Raw genomic sequence first — 16,401 nt, 5'->3', positions numbered from 1 at the left:
TTCTAAGAGAAATGCTTCATCTTGTTCTTTTACCTGGTAAGCTTGTCCTCTTAACTAGGGAAATGGGCAGGAGCTTCTGGCAAGGTCAAAGAAATTGCTGATGGGTCTAGAGGTAGCCGTGGCTGTGGCCTAATGAGGATCTTCCCCTTCCTGCAAGGATAATCCTGACTTTCTCTCCCTTTCTTGAGGTCTTTGCCCCTAGAAGCAAGGAGCTCTCTACAAGTCAGAGAATCCTACCTTTTGGCCCACCCTGGTTACCCCCTACCCACTTGCCTGTCTCTTCCTTCTATTACTAGGTGCTGAGTTCTTTTGAGTACTCACTGTTTGCTCTTCCCTTTCTTTATTTCTGGACACCACTGTGGCTTGCCAATCAAATTTAATTCCAGGCAAACTAACTTTCCAAGCTCATCCAGGGTTGGGGATCAGATGGAGAGGTCAGTCCAGGTTATTTTTGGATTCCACAGCAAGGATATATCAGAGGGGAATGAAGCTGACCCAACTGAACTATTTCTGAAGCTACTGCCTTGAGTGAGAAAGCAGAAAGATTGGGAATGGGGCTCCCTCCCCTAGAACCTCTCACCTGAAGCATCCCTTGCAGCCAGTTGGTATACTGTGCTAGACAGGGTTCAGTGTGCTTGTGCCGTATTGTTAAGTCTAGTGGATCTGAGCTCTGGTGGTTGTAGCCTACAAGAAGGAATTTATTTTTAGCTTCTTCCTTCTTTGTTTTGTCTCAGTATCCTTAAAGAATACTTGCTCTGTAATTTACCTACCATGTCTTTTCCAAAGATCCCTTTTTAGCTTCATCACATGTTCATAAGGGATGCACTGGGGCCAAGTGAGGCACACTAGCCAGGTGACTTATCTTTACTTTGCTTAGTGGCACATGCCATCATCATGTCACCATTATTGCCACAGCCTTCTAACTCATCTCCCTGCATTTAGACTGGCTTCCTCCAACATATCCACAAATGACTGCCAGAGTGATGAACCTAGAACAACCTTTACTACTTTACACCCTAGCTTAAAATGCGTTCATGGCCCATGTGGCCCATAAGGTAAAATTGAGTCCAAACTCCTTAGCACAGCATATAAACTCCTTGCTTAATTCTCCCATTTTTCACTACTGCCCATCTCATATTTTATCAATACCTAACTGCTTATGGTTTTTGTGGTCTTCCAATGTTATGCCTCTGTGCCTTTAACACATTAAATTCTTCCTGGAATCCTCAACATCCTGCATATACACACAGATATACAAGCTCAGTTTAGGAATCTCCTTTTAAAACTTTCTCCTAATCTGCTTCTATCTGTTCCCTTTCCAAAAGACTTAATTACATCCTTCTCTAGACTTCTCTTTCACTTATTAGAGCTTATGGTTATTTATTTGTTTCATGTCTGATTTTACTAACAGACTATGAACTTACTCTTCCGGATTTATTTTTAGCTTCTCCCTTCTTTGTATCTGTCTCAGGTATATCCATGAAGCAGGATACTTGCTCTTAAATTTACCTACTGTCTCTTTTCCAAAGATCCCTTTGAAGGTTTATTTCAAGTTCATATTGAAAGTATGAACTTAAAAAAAGTCCCATATTCACAGCACAGTGCTTGATATAATAGGTGCTCAGTATAAATGTTGAATAAGCCAACATGGAGGAAGGGTTACAGGGGTCTGAAATTCTGGCAAATCAAATTTACTTTTTTTTGTTGATCCAAAGACCCAGATGAAATGACCTAACTGGCCATATAAAACCACTTTCCCTCCCAAACTTGAAGCCTTTATAAAAACATAAGCTGAAGTTGGAGTTCACATTTGAGGGACAGTTGAAGGTTGAAGGAAACAGGCTGATTAAATATCCTTATTGCCACACAGTATGAAAATGCAGCAGTCCCACCAGAATTCTACATTTGGACTGTGGCAGATACCGGCCAGCGGTACCCATCTCTGCTGCAGATGCTCGTTGAAACATGAGAAAAACATACACAGAGACAACCAGGTCCTGTGGGAACAGAATGGAAAGGAGCAGAATGGCCACTCTCTCTAGTGGGGAGCACCATGTCCATTCCCAAGCAGATTTTTATCGAGAATACAGACTTAGTTTGTGGATTCACAGTCTGACAGAAAAGATCAAAAGAAGTAGGTGACTTACAAAGGTGCAGACAGAACTCCTGCTGTGATTCTGGGCAGAGATTGGAGTTTAAACATATGAAAGGACTACAGGTTCCTAAGGTTTCTGCCCGTGCCTTTAAATTCCAAGTTAATAACATCCTCCAGCAAACACATCTTACAGGATCTTGCATATTCTATGTCCCAGGCCTGATTACCCCGGGGGTCGGCCGTTTCTGGTCTGGTCTGTACCGCCCCTGCTATTCCCGCAGGCCTGAGTTAACAGAGAAGACAAAGGCAGCCAGGAGACTTGGATTTCTCACAAGGACTCAGGCTTTGACAAAGCCAAGGGGACAGGGGTTGATGTCCATCACCCCTTCATATCCATAGCCCCGAGTCTCTTTCCTTAGGGCATTCCCACATGATCGCATCTGTCTTAGATTCATTCTCTTTCTTAGAGAATTGTTACCCGTCATTGACTGCCAATCATGCAATAAGAGCCAGGCATTAGAACAGGCAGCGTTCAAGCCAGGGAAATAAGTTTTGTCTCCTTAATGGCTCCTGGTCCAGAGGTCTTTCACTCAGCCCAAGTCACGGGGGGTTACAGCTTCCTGAGACCAGGCAGGGCAGTCCCCAACATCGGACTCTATATTAAATAAAAATAATTTTCTGTGTCTTTCATATCAACTGTTTCAGGGATAAATGGTTCACTTCTGAAGAATAGTGTCTAACAGAACCTGTTTAGAAGCAGAACTGAAATTAAAAAGAGAACTGTTCTTTGATTTTTACTCATGCCCTAAACAGTAAAGTAAGTGGTGGTTTTGCCTAATATTATGACCAAAGCAAATGTACATTCATGTGGGTTTCAATGTACATACCTTCCTAGTCTCATAAAAGCATATTGCTAAGCCCAGCTGGCTGCAAAGATTATGTCTAATGTTGAAAAGCCCAACCCCCACTTGAAAACTATATTATAACACAGCTTCCCCCCAACATCTCTTACCTCTATTTTATTAGTCTAGGCATAAAGCACACTGCTTACACTGAAATTAAAGTGAAAACTTGGATCATCCTTGATCTGAATGCAATGTGCCTCTCATTGTGCAGCACTGCTCTCATTTCCTTTGTTTAAAATATATTTTATTGACTTTGCTATTACAGTTGTCCCAATTTTCCCCCTTTGTCCCCTTCTACCCAGTACCCCCATTCCCACTAGCAATCCTCTCCCTTAGTTCATGTCCATGGGTCATGCATGGAAGTTCTTTGGCTACTCCATTTCCTATACTATTCTTCACATCTCCCTGTCTATTTTGTACCTACCATTTATGCTTCTTATTCTCCGAGATTTTTCCCCCATTCTCCCTCTTCCCCTCCCAGCTGATAACCATCCGAATGATCTCCTTATCTATGACTGTTTCTGTTCTGCTCATATGCTTAGTTTGTTTTTTAGGTTCAGTTGTTGATAGCTGTGCTTGTGTTGCCATTTTAATGCTCAGAGTTTTGATCTTCTTTTTCTTATACAATTCCCTTTAACATTTCATATAATAATGGCTTGGTGATGATGAACTCCTTTAGTTTTACCCTGTCTGGGAAGCAGTTTATCTGTCCTTAAATTCTAAATGATAGATAGACTAACCTAGGTCATAGGTCCTTGCTTTTCATCACTTTGAATAATTCTTGCCAGTCCCTTCTAGCCTGCAAAGTATCTTTTGAAAATCAGTTGACAGTTTTATGGGAACTCCTTTGTAGGTAGCTCTCTGCTTTTCTCTTTCTGCTTTTAAGATTCTCTCTTTATCTTTAACTTTTGGCATTTTAATTATGATGTGTCTTGGTGTGATCCTGTTTGGGTCCAACTTGTTTAGGACTCTCTCTGCTTCATGGACTTGTATGTCTATTTCCTTCACCAAATTAGGGAAGTTTTCTTTCATTATTTTTTAAAATAAGTTTTCAATTTCTTGCTCTTCCTCTTCTCCTTTTGGTATCCCTGTGATTCAGATATTGGTTTTTTGGAGATGTCCCAGAGGCTTCTTACTGTATTCTCATTTTTCTTTTATTCTTTTTTCATCTTGCTGTCCTGATTGAATGCTTTTTTCTTTCCTATGTTCCAAATTGTTGATTTGAATCTCAGTTTCATCCCCTCCATTGTTGGTTCCCTGTGGATTTTTCTTCATTTCATTTAATGCAAACTTCATTTCTGCCTGAGTCTTTGTTATGCTGTTGCAGTACCCAATGATTTCTTTGAGCATCCTAATAAACAGTATTTTGAACTCTGCATCTGATAGTTTGCTTATTTCCATTTCACTTAGTTCTTTTGCTGGGTTTTCTTCTATTCTTTCATTTGGGCCATATTTCTTTGTCTCCTCAATTTGGCAGCCTCCCAGTGTTTCTGTGTAGTAGGTAGACCTGCTTTGACTCCCTGTCATAGTAGTGTGGTCTATTGTAGAAAAGGCACCTGTCTGCATGAATACAGCTTCTTTAAATCCTTGGTTTTTGGACATCTATACAGCTCAATTTTCTGATGAATCTGGGTGATGTTTATTTTGTAGTGTAGTTGTAATTTTTGCTATATTTGTTAATGGAGGTAAAGTGTGTTTACCTATGCCTCCACTTTGGCCGGAAGTCTCTTAATCTCTATTTCCATTCACCCAGCACTGGTCCATGTGTGAAAATCCTAACCCAAGCAGAGCCAATCTTTCAGGAAATGACATTAGCACTTGAAGAGGGAATCCATCTCTTTTTCCGCCAAGACCTGCCCATGGCCAGCTAGGTGGTTTGGGTGGCATTCCCTTGCACACACGGTGCCATGGCACCCCCCTGCTCTCATTTCTAATATGAAAACCTAATCCATTCCTACCCCATGTCTCAGTTTCCATTTACTACTCAGTTTCCATTTACTCCATGGCAATTAGTTCTTTAAGAAGTATTTGGTGACCATTATGTGTCAGGCACTGGAGACAAAATAGAAAGCAAATTCAGGCTTGGCCTTTTGGAGTTCAGAGTCAAGTAAACTTTATCATGGAGGTAGGATACTCTCCTTCAAACAATTTTGGTCCGTGATAACATCAGGTATTTTCTATATGATATTTCACATACAATTTACTCAGTTATGGTTATCATCTAGGCTGGAAGACTGGATAGGGGTGGATGGCAAACTGCAGAGGCATGTGGTTGATTGCAATTCCAGTGTAGGGACCAAGGGCCTTTAGCACACACTGGCTTGGGTAGGTAGCTAGAGTTTTCAGCCTTTTTCTCCTGCAGACCTGCACTTTTGTGGAGGCCTGCCATCTTGACTACACCTATGTAAGAAAAGGGGCACTGGCATTCACCTGCACAACTAAAGGCCTATAAACAGTACCAAAGTATATAAGAACTTTGCTCCTTTCTAAAAGCAGCATTTTACTTTCTGTGAGCATTATGCTTCCACATCCACTGTTCCTTATTTGATCTCACAGTTAGTCTGGGCAGTATCAATTATACCATATCATAGATGTAAACCACTCAGTAAGAAAATAGCAAAGCTAGATTAAAACTCAGGGCTTCTGCCTCCAAGAGAGAAACATACTGCATGAAGGACACTGGTCAAAAATCACTGAGAAGGGGTCAAACTCAATTAAGTCAAATTTGGTAAAATGTTAAGGAAGGACTAAAGAAACTGCCCCTTTTTTCACCCTTTCATTGTTTTCCTTCTCAATCTCAAATAACAAGAAAAACTGAAAAAGCAATAAAATTGAACAGGATGAAGAGGTAGGAAGATGATGGAGAAGGTATCATATTCTATATGGAAGCAATGCATAATCATTTTAGCAATGGATGGTATGTACAAAAGGGTCTGTCTTCTCACTGAAAAAACTCCAGGATATAAAATTAAGATGACACTTTTTATACTACCCCAGCTGTTTGGGATTTGAAACTGATCCAGGGGACAGTTTTATCTAAGGGTAGAATTTTTTCTCTAAGGGTAGCATTAGGTCTCCTTGAATTACTAAGAATGACTCAAGGGAGGGGAATGACTACAGGAGGGGAAAAATTGTCTTTGCACAATATGTATGTACATATACACTTGTGTTCTCTGTTCTCCCTCTCTTTCTGTCTGTCTGTCTCTTTCTATATATGTATACACACACATAAATTATAGGTGAAAAGTTATATATATAGTTGTATCTGTATCTGTAGTTGAATAGTTATATATAGACATGTATATGGTTGGACAGTTGTAATAATTATATACATAGTTAAATAGTTGTATGTACTTGATGTATGTTTACTTTAATAGTTGTATATTTGGTTGAATAGTTGTATATGGCTGCTATATATTAGTTGAATAGTTATTCATAGCTGGATATGTAGTTGAGTAATTGTATATAGCTGTACATGAGTTGAATAGTTGTGAATATCTATACATTTATTTACAGAGTTGCAGATAGTTGCATCTATAAATTAATAGTTACATATAGCTGCTATATATTACATTGGATAGTTGTATATATAGTTGAATAGTTGTACACAGCTGTATATATGGTTGAATATTGTGTATAACAGTATGTATGGTTGAAAAGTTTTAAACTTCCATCCAAGATGAAGGTGTAGGTAGATGTACTTTCCATCCTTGCTCAACCAAAAGAAAGACAAAAACAAATTTAAAAAATAATAATCAGAACTGCCAGAAAATCAAACTGTATGGAAGTCCAACAATCAAGGAGTTAAAGAAGAAATATTCATCCAGACCAGTAGGAGGGACAGAGACAGGCAGCTAAAGTGGAGAGGACTCGCAGCAAGGCAGAGGCTGGAGGACTGGGAAAGGTGGTGGCTGGCAGAGCAAGTGGTCCCACATTTGTGTGTGAATAAACCAGGAGGAACAAGTGGGATCAAGACAGACTATGCAACCCAGGGTTCCAGTATGGGGAAATAAGGCCTCAAAATCTCTGACTAAAAGAAAACCTGTGGGAGTGAGAGCAGCAGGAGAAATTTCTGGCCTCACAGGATAGTTCATCAGAGAGACCCACAGCATCCTAGAACATACACAAACTCACCCACCTAGGAATCAGCACCAGAAGGGCCCAATTTGTGGCATTGTTCCATCTTGGATCCCTCCCCCACATACAGTGCCACAATGCAGCCACTGGTGGGTAGCCCTGCCCTGGTGAATACCTAAGCTCTGCCTATACTACATAACAAGCACACCAAGACCAAAAAATATGGCCCAAGTGATCAAAGCTCTGGAAAAAATACAACTAAGTGATGAAGACATAGCCAACCTATCAGATGCAGAGTTCAAAACACCAGTAATCAGGATGCTCACAGAAATGGTTGAGTATGGTTGCAAAATAGAAGAAAAAATGAAGACTATAAAAAGTGAAATAAAGGAAAATGCACAGGGAACCAACAGTGAAGGGAAGGAAACAGGGACTCAAATCAGCAGTTTGGAGCAGAAAGAAGAAATAAATATTCAACAAGAACAAATGAAGAAACAAGAATGCAATAAAATGAGGAGAGGCTTAAGAACCTCTGGGACAACTTCAACATTCCAACATCCGAATCATGGGGATGCCCGAGGAGAAGAGGAAGAGCAAGAAATTGAAAACTTATTTGAAAACATAATGAAGGAGAATTTCCCCAATCTGACAAAGGAAATAGACTTCCAGGAAGTCTAGGAAGCTCAGAGAGTCCCAAGGAAGCACACAAAAAGGAACATCATAATTAAGTTACCCAAGATTACAGATAAGGAGAGAATTTTATAAGCAGCAAGAGAAAAGGAGGCATTTGCTTACAAAGGAGTTCCCATAAGACTATCAGTTGATTTCTCAAAAGAAATCTTGCAGGCAAGAAAGGGCTAGAAAGAAGTATTCCAAGTCATGAAAGGCAAAGACCTACATCCAAGATTATTCTATCCAACAAAGCTATCATTTAGAATGGAAGGGAAGATAAAGTGCCCCCCAGATAAGGTCAAGTTAAAGGAGTTCATCATCACCAAGCCCTTATTATATGAAATGTTAAAGGGACTTATCCAAGAAAAAGATAAAAAATATGAACAGCCCTAGGTTGGCATAGCTCAGTGGATTGAGCGCAGGCTGTGAACCAAAGTATCGCAGGTTTGATTCCCAGTCAAGGCACGTGCCTGGGTTGCAGGCCACGGCCCCCAGCAACCACACATTGATGTTTCTCTCTCTCTCTCTCTCTCTCTCTCTCTCTCTCTCTCTCTCTCTCTCTCTCCTTCCATTCCCTCTCTAAAAATAAATAAATAAAATATTTTAAAAAATATGAACAGTAAAATGACAACAAACTCACAATTATAAAAATTGAACCTAAAAAATAAAAGCAAAAACCAAAATGAATTAAGCAAACAACTAGAACAGGAACAGATTCACAGAAATAGAGATCACCTGGAGCGTTATCAGCTTGAAGGGGGTGGAGGGAGATTGGGGTAAAAGGTACAGGGAATAAGAAGCATAATTTGTAGGTACAAAATAGGCAGCGGGAGTTTAAGAATAGTATGGGAAATGGAGAAGCCAAAAAACATATATATGACCCATGTACATGAACTAAGGTGGGGGAATGGTGGTGGGAGGGGAATAAAAGGGGGGGAGAGACAACTTTAATAGCATAATCAATAAAATGTATTTTAAAAAAGAAAGAAAAAGAAGAAAAGTTTTAGATAGTTGTACATATAAATAGTTGTATATAACTACTACATTTGCACAATTATATAAAGCTGTACATATAACTGAATAATTGAGCATAGCTGCTCTATAGTTGAATAATTTTATGTATTGTATATATGATTAAATATTGTATAGGGTTGTATATAATATTTAATAGTTGTTTTTAAATGCTGTATATTTAGTTTAAGAGTTGTATGGCTGTAATTATATATATGGTGCAATAGTTATGTATAGTTGTGTTTATGATTGAATAGTTGTTATAGCATCAATATATTTAGTTGATTAGTTATATATAACTGTGCATATATATAGATGAACAGTTGTATATAACTGTATATATAGTTGAATGTTGTATATAGATGTATATTTTTGAATAGTCATATCTAGATGCATATGTGGTTGAATAGATGTATAAAGCTGTAAATAGTTAAAGTGTTGTATATATTTGTATGTATAGTTGAATGGTTGAATATAGATACTATATATAGTTGAATATAGCAAGATATGTTTTAAAATAGTTGTATACAGCTGTATATGTAGTTAAATAGTTGTATATAGCTGTATATTTGTTATAATAGTTGTATAGTTGAAGAGTTGTATTTAGTTGTATAAGTAGTTGAATGTGTAGTTCTAAGTAGTTGTTATAGGGTTGAGTAGTAATATATAGTACTATAAATAGTTGAATTGCTGTATATACCTGGGTATATTGTTGAATACTTGTATATGACTGTACAAATAGTGAATAGTTGTATGTATCTGAATATAAGGTTGATTGTGGGGGAGCTCCACCTGCAGTGCCCCCACTGTCCACCACAGATGAGAATAAGTCTACCGAGACATAATCTGCTTGGGGAAGAAAGGTGGCCGATCTCTCAAAGGAGAAGGGCCAGGAGTCTTTTCCTCAATGGGCTTTTATTGGGTTTAATTTGCACAGGAATACAGGTAAATCATTGTCAGGCAGTAAGGATCAAACAATAGATAACATGCAAAGAACTATGAGGTCTTATTCTGAGTCAAGGTCAGTTAGCTAAAGGGCTATAAAACTTTGGGTAACAAACTCATTTCATGCCTGGACCCTTATCATTTAAATTGAGGGCATTCTTAGCAAAGCTTGTTTCACAGGATTTTACATATTCTTTCTTAGGCCTGATCACCCCAGGGAACCACCCATTCCTGCCCAGGGATGCACTGCCCTCCGTCATTGTTTCAGGCTCAAGTCAGGCAGGGGAAGTAAGGCAGCCAAGAGATTAAGGGACTCCTCGCAGACAGAATGAAGACACAGGTTATGTCAAAGCCGAGGGGCAAGGGTCCATCAACCCCTTTTTCTATAGCCCCCCAAGTCCTTCCCTAAGGGCTCCTTCATGACCGTGCCTGTCTTAGGTCACCACCCCTCCCTTGAAGAATCTTACCCATCATTGGATAACTGGTCATCTGCTTGGGGCCAAGCAGTGTGGAGTAAAAGGGGACAGAGGTGGTGCCCCTGTCAGGGAGATAAGCTTCATCTCCTTAGTGGTTTAGGGTCCCAAGGTCCTTTACTCAGCCTTAGCCATGGAGGCTTACAGCTTCTGAATCCAGGCAGGGCAGTTCCTAACAGTTGATTCATTATATATCTGTATAAAATGCTTGAGGAGTTGTGTATAGTTCTACATATAATTGAATAGTTGTATGTAGTTATATATGGGTTTGTATAGGCATTTGTAGCTGTTATTTATGTAGTTGGATAATTACATATAACTATATATATGGTTGAAATGTTGTATGTATGATCAGACTGTTGTATATAGTTGTGTGTATTTTTGAATAGTTGTACATAGCTACTGTATACTTAGTTTCATTTTCTTATATAGCTGTATATAAAGTTAAATGATTTTATATAAATATATATAGTTGAATAGTTGCATATAGTTGCATGTATCATTTAATACCTGTGCATAGTTGTATATAGGGTTGAATAGTTGTATACAACCCTTGTATATTTATTGAATAATTCTATATAATTGTGTATATGGTTGAATAGATGTATATAGCTGTACATTAGATAAATAGTTGTATAGTTAAATTGTTATTGAATAGTTGTATAAATAGTTGAACAGTGTGTATTACTGCTGTATATTTAGTTGAACAGCTGTGTATAATGTTGAATACTCATCTACAGCTGTATACATAATTTAATAACTGTATGTGAGGTTGATTAGTTTTATATAGGTGTATATATGGTTGAAAAGATTTATATACTTATATGTATTGCTGAATAGTTATGTAGTTGTTTATAGAGTTAAATAGTAGTATATAACTGTTTTTTAGTTGAATAATTGAATATAGTTTTACATATATTTAAATATTGTACATAGTTGTATATAGTTGCATAAATAGTTGAATATTTGTATACAGTAGCTATATATTTAGTTAAATGGTTATATATGTTTGTATATATAGTTGAATACTTATATAGAGAAAGATGTATATATATAGTTGAATAGTTGCATATAGCTGTATATATAGTTGATGAAGTGCATATAATTGTATATATGGTTGAATAGTTGTATATCATTTTTATATGAGTCCTGAGAAAATACTCTGAGACTGAGAACCTAGTTTTGTAGGCAGAGGGCAAGGAAAGACCAAATGAAGAAGCTGTCCACTCCAGTATTGTTATTAATAGAGTTTCTTAAGGGAAACTTACATAGGAGGCATATCTTGGGCAGCTGCAAGATGAAATAGATGCCTGCACTGCTTGGCAGACACCAAGGAATTATACAGAGTAAAGGAGAGTTGGGAGGTTAGTCATGGTCACTAGCATGTGAATGCTCCCGTATGGGAAATTACATTATATGCTTGACTAGGTCAGAAAAACAGCCTGTTACAGGAGCCAGCACATAGCAAGAGGCAAGTGAAGTGTGCTTTTGTACATCAGAATGAACATCAGTTTATGTTCAGATGGTCTTTAAGTGGGGCTTACAGAAAACAACCGCCAGCCTAGCTTGATTCCAGGTTGCAGGACAGACAACAGCAACATCATGGAATAGTCTCTCATTCACATACATGTAGTCAAATAGTTGTATATAATTATTTATATGTTTCAATAGTTGCATATAGCTCTATTTATACTTGTATAATCATATGCATAGTTAAACTGTGCATGCACTGTAATCATTGAATGTAGTTAAATAATTGTATACAGCTGTATATGCAGTTGCATAGTGGCATATAGTTGTATAAAAAGGAGAATACCTATATGTAGCACTGTAGTAGCACTGTAGCACTTTGGGTAGTAGAATAGTTGTATATAACATATGTGATTGAAAAGTTTAATGTGACTGTATAGATATAGTTTAATAGTTACATAGAGTAGCTATATATGTGGTTGAATAGTTGTATATAGGTATATAAATGTATATGTAGTTAAATAGTTGTATATAGTTGTATATATGGTGGAATAGTTTATTATTACTGTATATGTAGTTGAAGATGTGTATATAGTTGTACACATAGTTGAATACTTGTATATAATTGTATATAGAGTTGAATAGTTGTATATTGCTGTTGTTCATTTAGTTGAAAAATAGCATATAGCTGTATATATGGTTGAATAGTTGCACGTAGTTGCAAATGTGGTTGAATATAGTTGTATGTATGGTTAAATAGTTATATATATTGATAGCTATATTTATGGTTGAATAGATTTATATTGCTCTATAGATGGTAAAATGGTTATGTATAGTTGTACTTATAGCTGAGAAGCTGTATGTAGCATCTTTAAATTTAGTTGGATAATTGTATATAACTGTGTATATAAAGATGAACAGTTTAATATAGCTATATATGTAGTTGAATAGTTGCATATAGTTGTATATTGTTCAATAGTCATATATATGTGTAAAATAGTTGTGTAAAGTTTTAAATAGTTGAATAGTTGTTTATAGTTGTAAGTATCATTGAATGGTTGTATATAGCTGCATTATATTTAGTTGAATAATTTTGTTTATTTTTTAAAGATTTTATTTCTTTATTTTTAGAGAGAGGGTAAGGGAGAGAGAAAGAGGAAGAGAAACATCAATGTGTGGTTGTCTCTTGCGCACTCCCTGCAGGCTCAATCCACTGAGCTACACCAGCCAGGGCTAGCTGAATAATTTTATATAGCAGTATATATAGTAGAACAGTTGCATATGGCTGTATATGTGGTTAAATGGTTGTATTTAGCTGTATACGTTTGGTTTAATAGTTGTTTATTTATGTATATTAGTTTTAAGAGTTGTATGTAGTTGTATATTGGGTTGAATAATTGTATATAGCTATTGTATATTTAATTGAATAATTGTGTATAACTTGAGTAGATGTATAAAGTTGTATAAATAGTTAGATTGTTTTATATATGAGGGGTGACCCCCCCAAAAAAACAAAATTGGAATTATCTTTTGGAGGATGGGCCCCTTGTAGTACAGGTTTCCCCCTCTAGGTGAGTGATCTAGAAACCCATCTGTATCAGCTGGTGGTGTTGTGAGAGGCTGCATTCAGGTTCAGTGAACTTTTTTTGAAGACTTTTCAACATTTTTGCCCACTTCATGATGGGTGATTTACGAGCACACCTGTGCATGCTGCACTAAGTGTTCTGCAGTTTTTGACCAAAAATGGAATGACATCCATGCCCCACACTCCCTATTCATCTGATCTTGCCTGAGTGACTATTTTGGATGGAAAAAGTTCTCAAAGGGCTCACTTGTATTCAAAAGCACCTATGGAACCCAATGTTCATATCAGCCCAATTTACAATAGCCCAGTGCTAGAAACAGTCTAAGTGCCCATCAGTAAGTGAGTGGATTAAAAAACTGGTACATTTCCACGATAGAATACTATGCAGCAGAAAGAAAAAAGGAACTCTACCCTTCATGACAGCTTGGATGGAACAGAAGAGCATTATGTGAAGGGAAATAAGCCAGGTGGTGAAAGACAAATATCACATGTTCTCACCTATAAGTGGAACCTAATCAACAAAACTATCAAGTAAGCAAAATAGAACCAGAGACAGTGAAATAAAGAACAAACTGAAAGTAACCAGAGGGGAGGAAAAAAGGGATAATGGGAGGGAAATGGAGAAGGGCCATCAAGGAACATGTATAAAGGACACATGGACAAAGACAAAGGTGGGGAGGAGTGAATGTGGGAGGTAGGGGTGGATACAGAAGGGGAGAGTAATGGGGAGAAAATGGGGACAACTGTAACTGAACAACAATAATAAAAAAAAAAGAACCTAACACCTAAAACAAAGACCTCAAAGGGGAACATTTTGCCAATGTGGAAGAAGTGAAACCAAAAACAGCAGAAGCACTAAAAGGCATCAAAATCGACAAGTTCAAAAACTGTTTTGAGCAGTGGGAAAAAGTCTCTATAGGTGTAGTGCAACAAATGGTGAGTATATTGAAGGTGACCAAAGTTTAAACATGGAAGAATAACTACACAACTTTTTAATAAATAAATTCCAGTTTTGCAAGAGTTCCCCCAGATATCTGTGTATATATATAGATGAATAAGTGTACACAATGGTTGATTAGTTTACATAGCTGTCTATATGGTTGAGAGTTGTATGTAGTAGTAAGTACAGATAAGTAGTTGTATGCAGTGGTATATTGAGTTGAATAAGTTTATATAGCAGTTTTTATTTGGTTGAAGTATTGTATATGTTTCTATATAGTAGGATAGTTGTATGTACATGTATACATGGTTGGAAAGTGTTTACATTTGTATAAATAGATGAATTGCTGTGTATGCCTTTGTAGATTTAGTTCAACACTTTTATATAACTATATATATTGTTTAATATTTTTATATAGATGTGCATACAGTCAAATTGTTGCATGTAGCTATACATCTGGTTGATAGGTATATATAGTTCTATAAATAGTTGAATACTTTTGTATCACTGCTGTATGTTTAGTTTAATAGTTGTATATATCTCTTTTCCAGTTTTTGTGGTGTAAGGAGTCATAAGCAGCAAAGTCTCCCACAACACCCTCTAGGAGACGAAACAGGAACTAGCCCAAGTGCTGGAAATTTTTGGAGACAGTGGAGCTGCGGATCAGCTTGAACAACTCTGACCCCCCAGAAGGACAAATGCTTCTCGTGCACCATCAGGCTTAAGTCCACTCCCCACCTCAAGTTCTTCATGTGTGTTCTGGGGGACCAGCAGCACTGTGATGAGGCTAAGGCCATAAATATCCCCCACATGAACATCAAGGCGCTGAAGAAACTCAACAAGAATAAGAAACTGGTCAAGAAGCTGGCCAGGAAGTATGATGCCTTTTTGGTTTGAGAGTCTCTGATTAAGCAGATCCCACGAATCCTGGGGCCAGGCCTGAATAAGACTGGCAAGTTCCCTTCCTTGTTGATCCACAATGAGGACATGGTGGCCAAAGTTGATGAAGTCAAATCCACAATTAAGTTCCAGATGAAGAAGGTTCTGTGTCTGGCAGTGGCTGTTGGTCATGTGAAGATGACAGATGATGAACTTCTGTACAACATCCACTTAGCTGTCAGTTTCCTGGTGTCACTACTCATAAAGAACTGGCAGAATGTCTGGGCTTTGTACATCAAAAGCACCATTTGCAAGCCCCAGCACCTGTACTAAGACACAGTTTAATAAACCATACTGCTACCATTACAACAACAACAAAAAGTTGTATATAGCTATATATTAGTTGAATGCTTGTATATAGACATATAATTAAATATTTGTATATAGCTGTACATATAGTAGTACATTTGTATATAGTTGTATATAGAGTTGAATAATTGTATCTGGTTGTTTTTATGGTTGAATAACTGTATATAATTATATAAATTATTGAATAATGCATAGGTGAATTACATATACTTGAATAGTTGTTTATAGCTATATATGTAGCTGAAGACATATATAGATGTATGTGTATTTAAATAATTTTATATACTTTATACAGATAAATAGTTGTATAATGCTGTAATAAAATTAATAGTTGCATATAGCTTTTGTATATTTGCTTATATAGTTTTTCTCAAGTTTTAAATCTATTTTTTAGTTTATTTTTATTTTTATTATTTTTATTTTTTAATCCTCACCTAAGCATATGTTTATTGACTTTGGAGAAAGAGGAAGAGAGAGAGAGAGGGAAACATCAATGTGAAAGAGAAACATTGATTGGTTGCCTCCTGCATGCACCCTAACCTGGGACCCAACCCTCAATCTAGGTATGTGCCATGACTTGGAATCAAACTCTCACATTTTTGGTGTACTGGATAACACTTCATCCAACTGAGTCACCCAGCCAGGGCTATATTTGTTTTTAAATTACAGTTGACATAAAATATTATATTAGCGCCCTGCCTGGTGTGACTCAATGGATTGAATGCTGGCCTGCGAACCAAAGGGTTTCCATTGGATTCCCAGTTAGGTCACATGCCTGGGTTTCGGGCCAGGTCCCCAGTAGGGGGCGCATGAGAGGCAACCACATATTGATATTTCTCTCCTTTTCTCCCTCCCTTCCCTTCTCTATAAAATAAATAAATAAAATCTTTAAAAGTGTATTAGTTACAGGTGGACAACATAGTCATTACGTATTTATATAACTTAAAAAGTGATCACTCCATAAATCCTACACCATGATA

General features: G+C 37.2%; 1 pseudogene; it reads left to right on the top strand.

Annotated features, from left to right (window-relative positions):
* Nucleotides 1-1,034: 1,034 nt before the first annotated feature.
* Nucleotides 1,035-15,385, top strand: LOC123832508 (annotated as a pseudogene).
* Nucleotides 15,386-16,401: the final 1,016 nt, after the last annotated feature.

Source organism: Phyllostomus hastatus, unplaced genomic scaffold, assembly GCF_019186645.2.
Source record: "Phyllostomus hastatus isolate PE091 unplaced genomic scaffold, TTU_PhHast_1.1 phas_scaffold_193, whole genome shotgun sequence".
Classification (NCBI taxonomy): Eukaryota; Metazoa; Chordata; class Mammalia; order Chiroptera; family Phyllostomidae; genus Phyllostomus; species Phyllostomus hastatus.
Note: the sequence above shows the minus strand (reverse complement) of the source record. Positions and strands in the feature narration are given on the sequence as shown.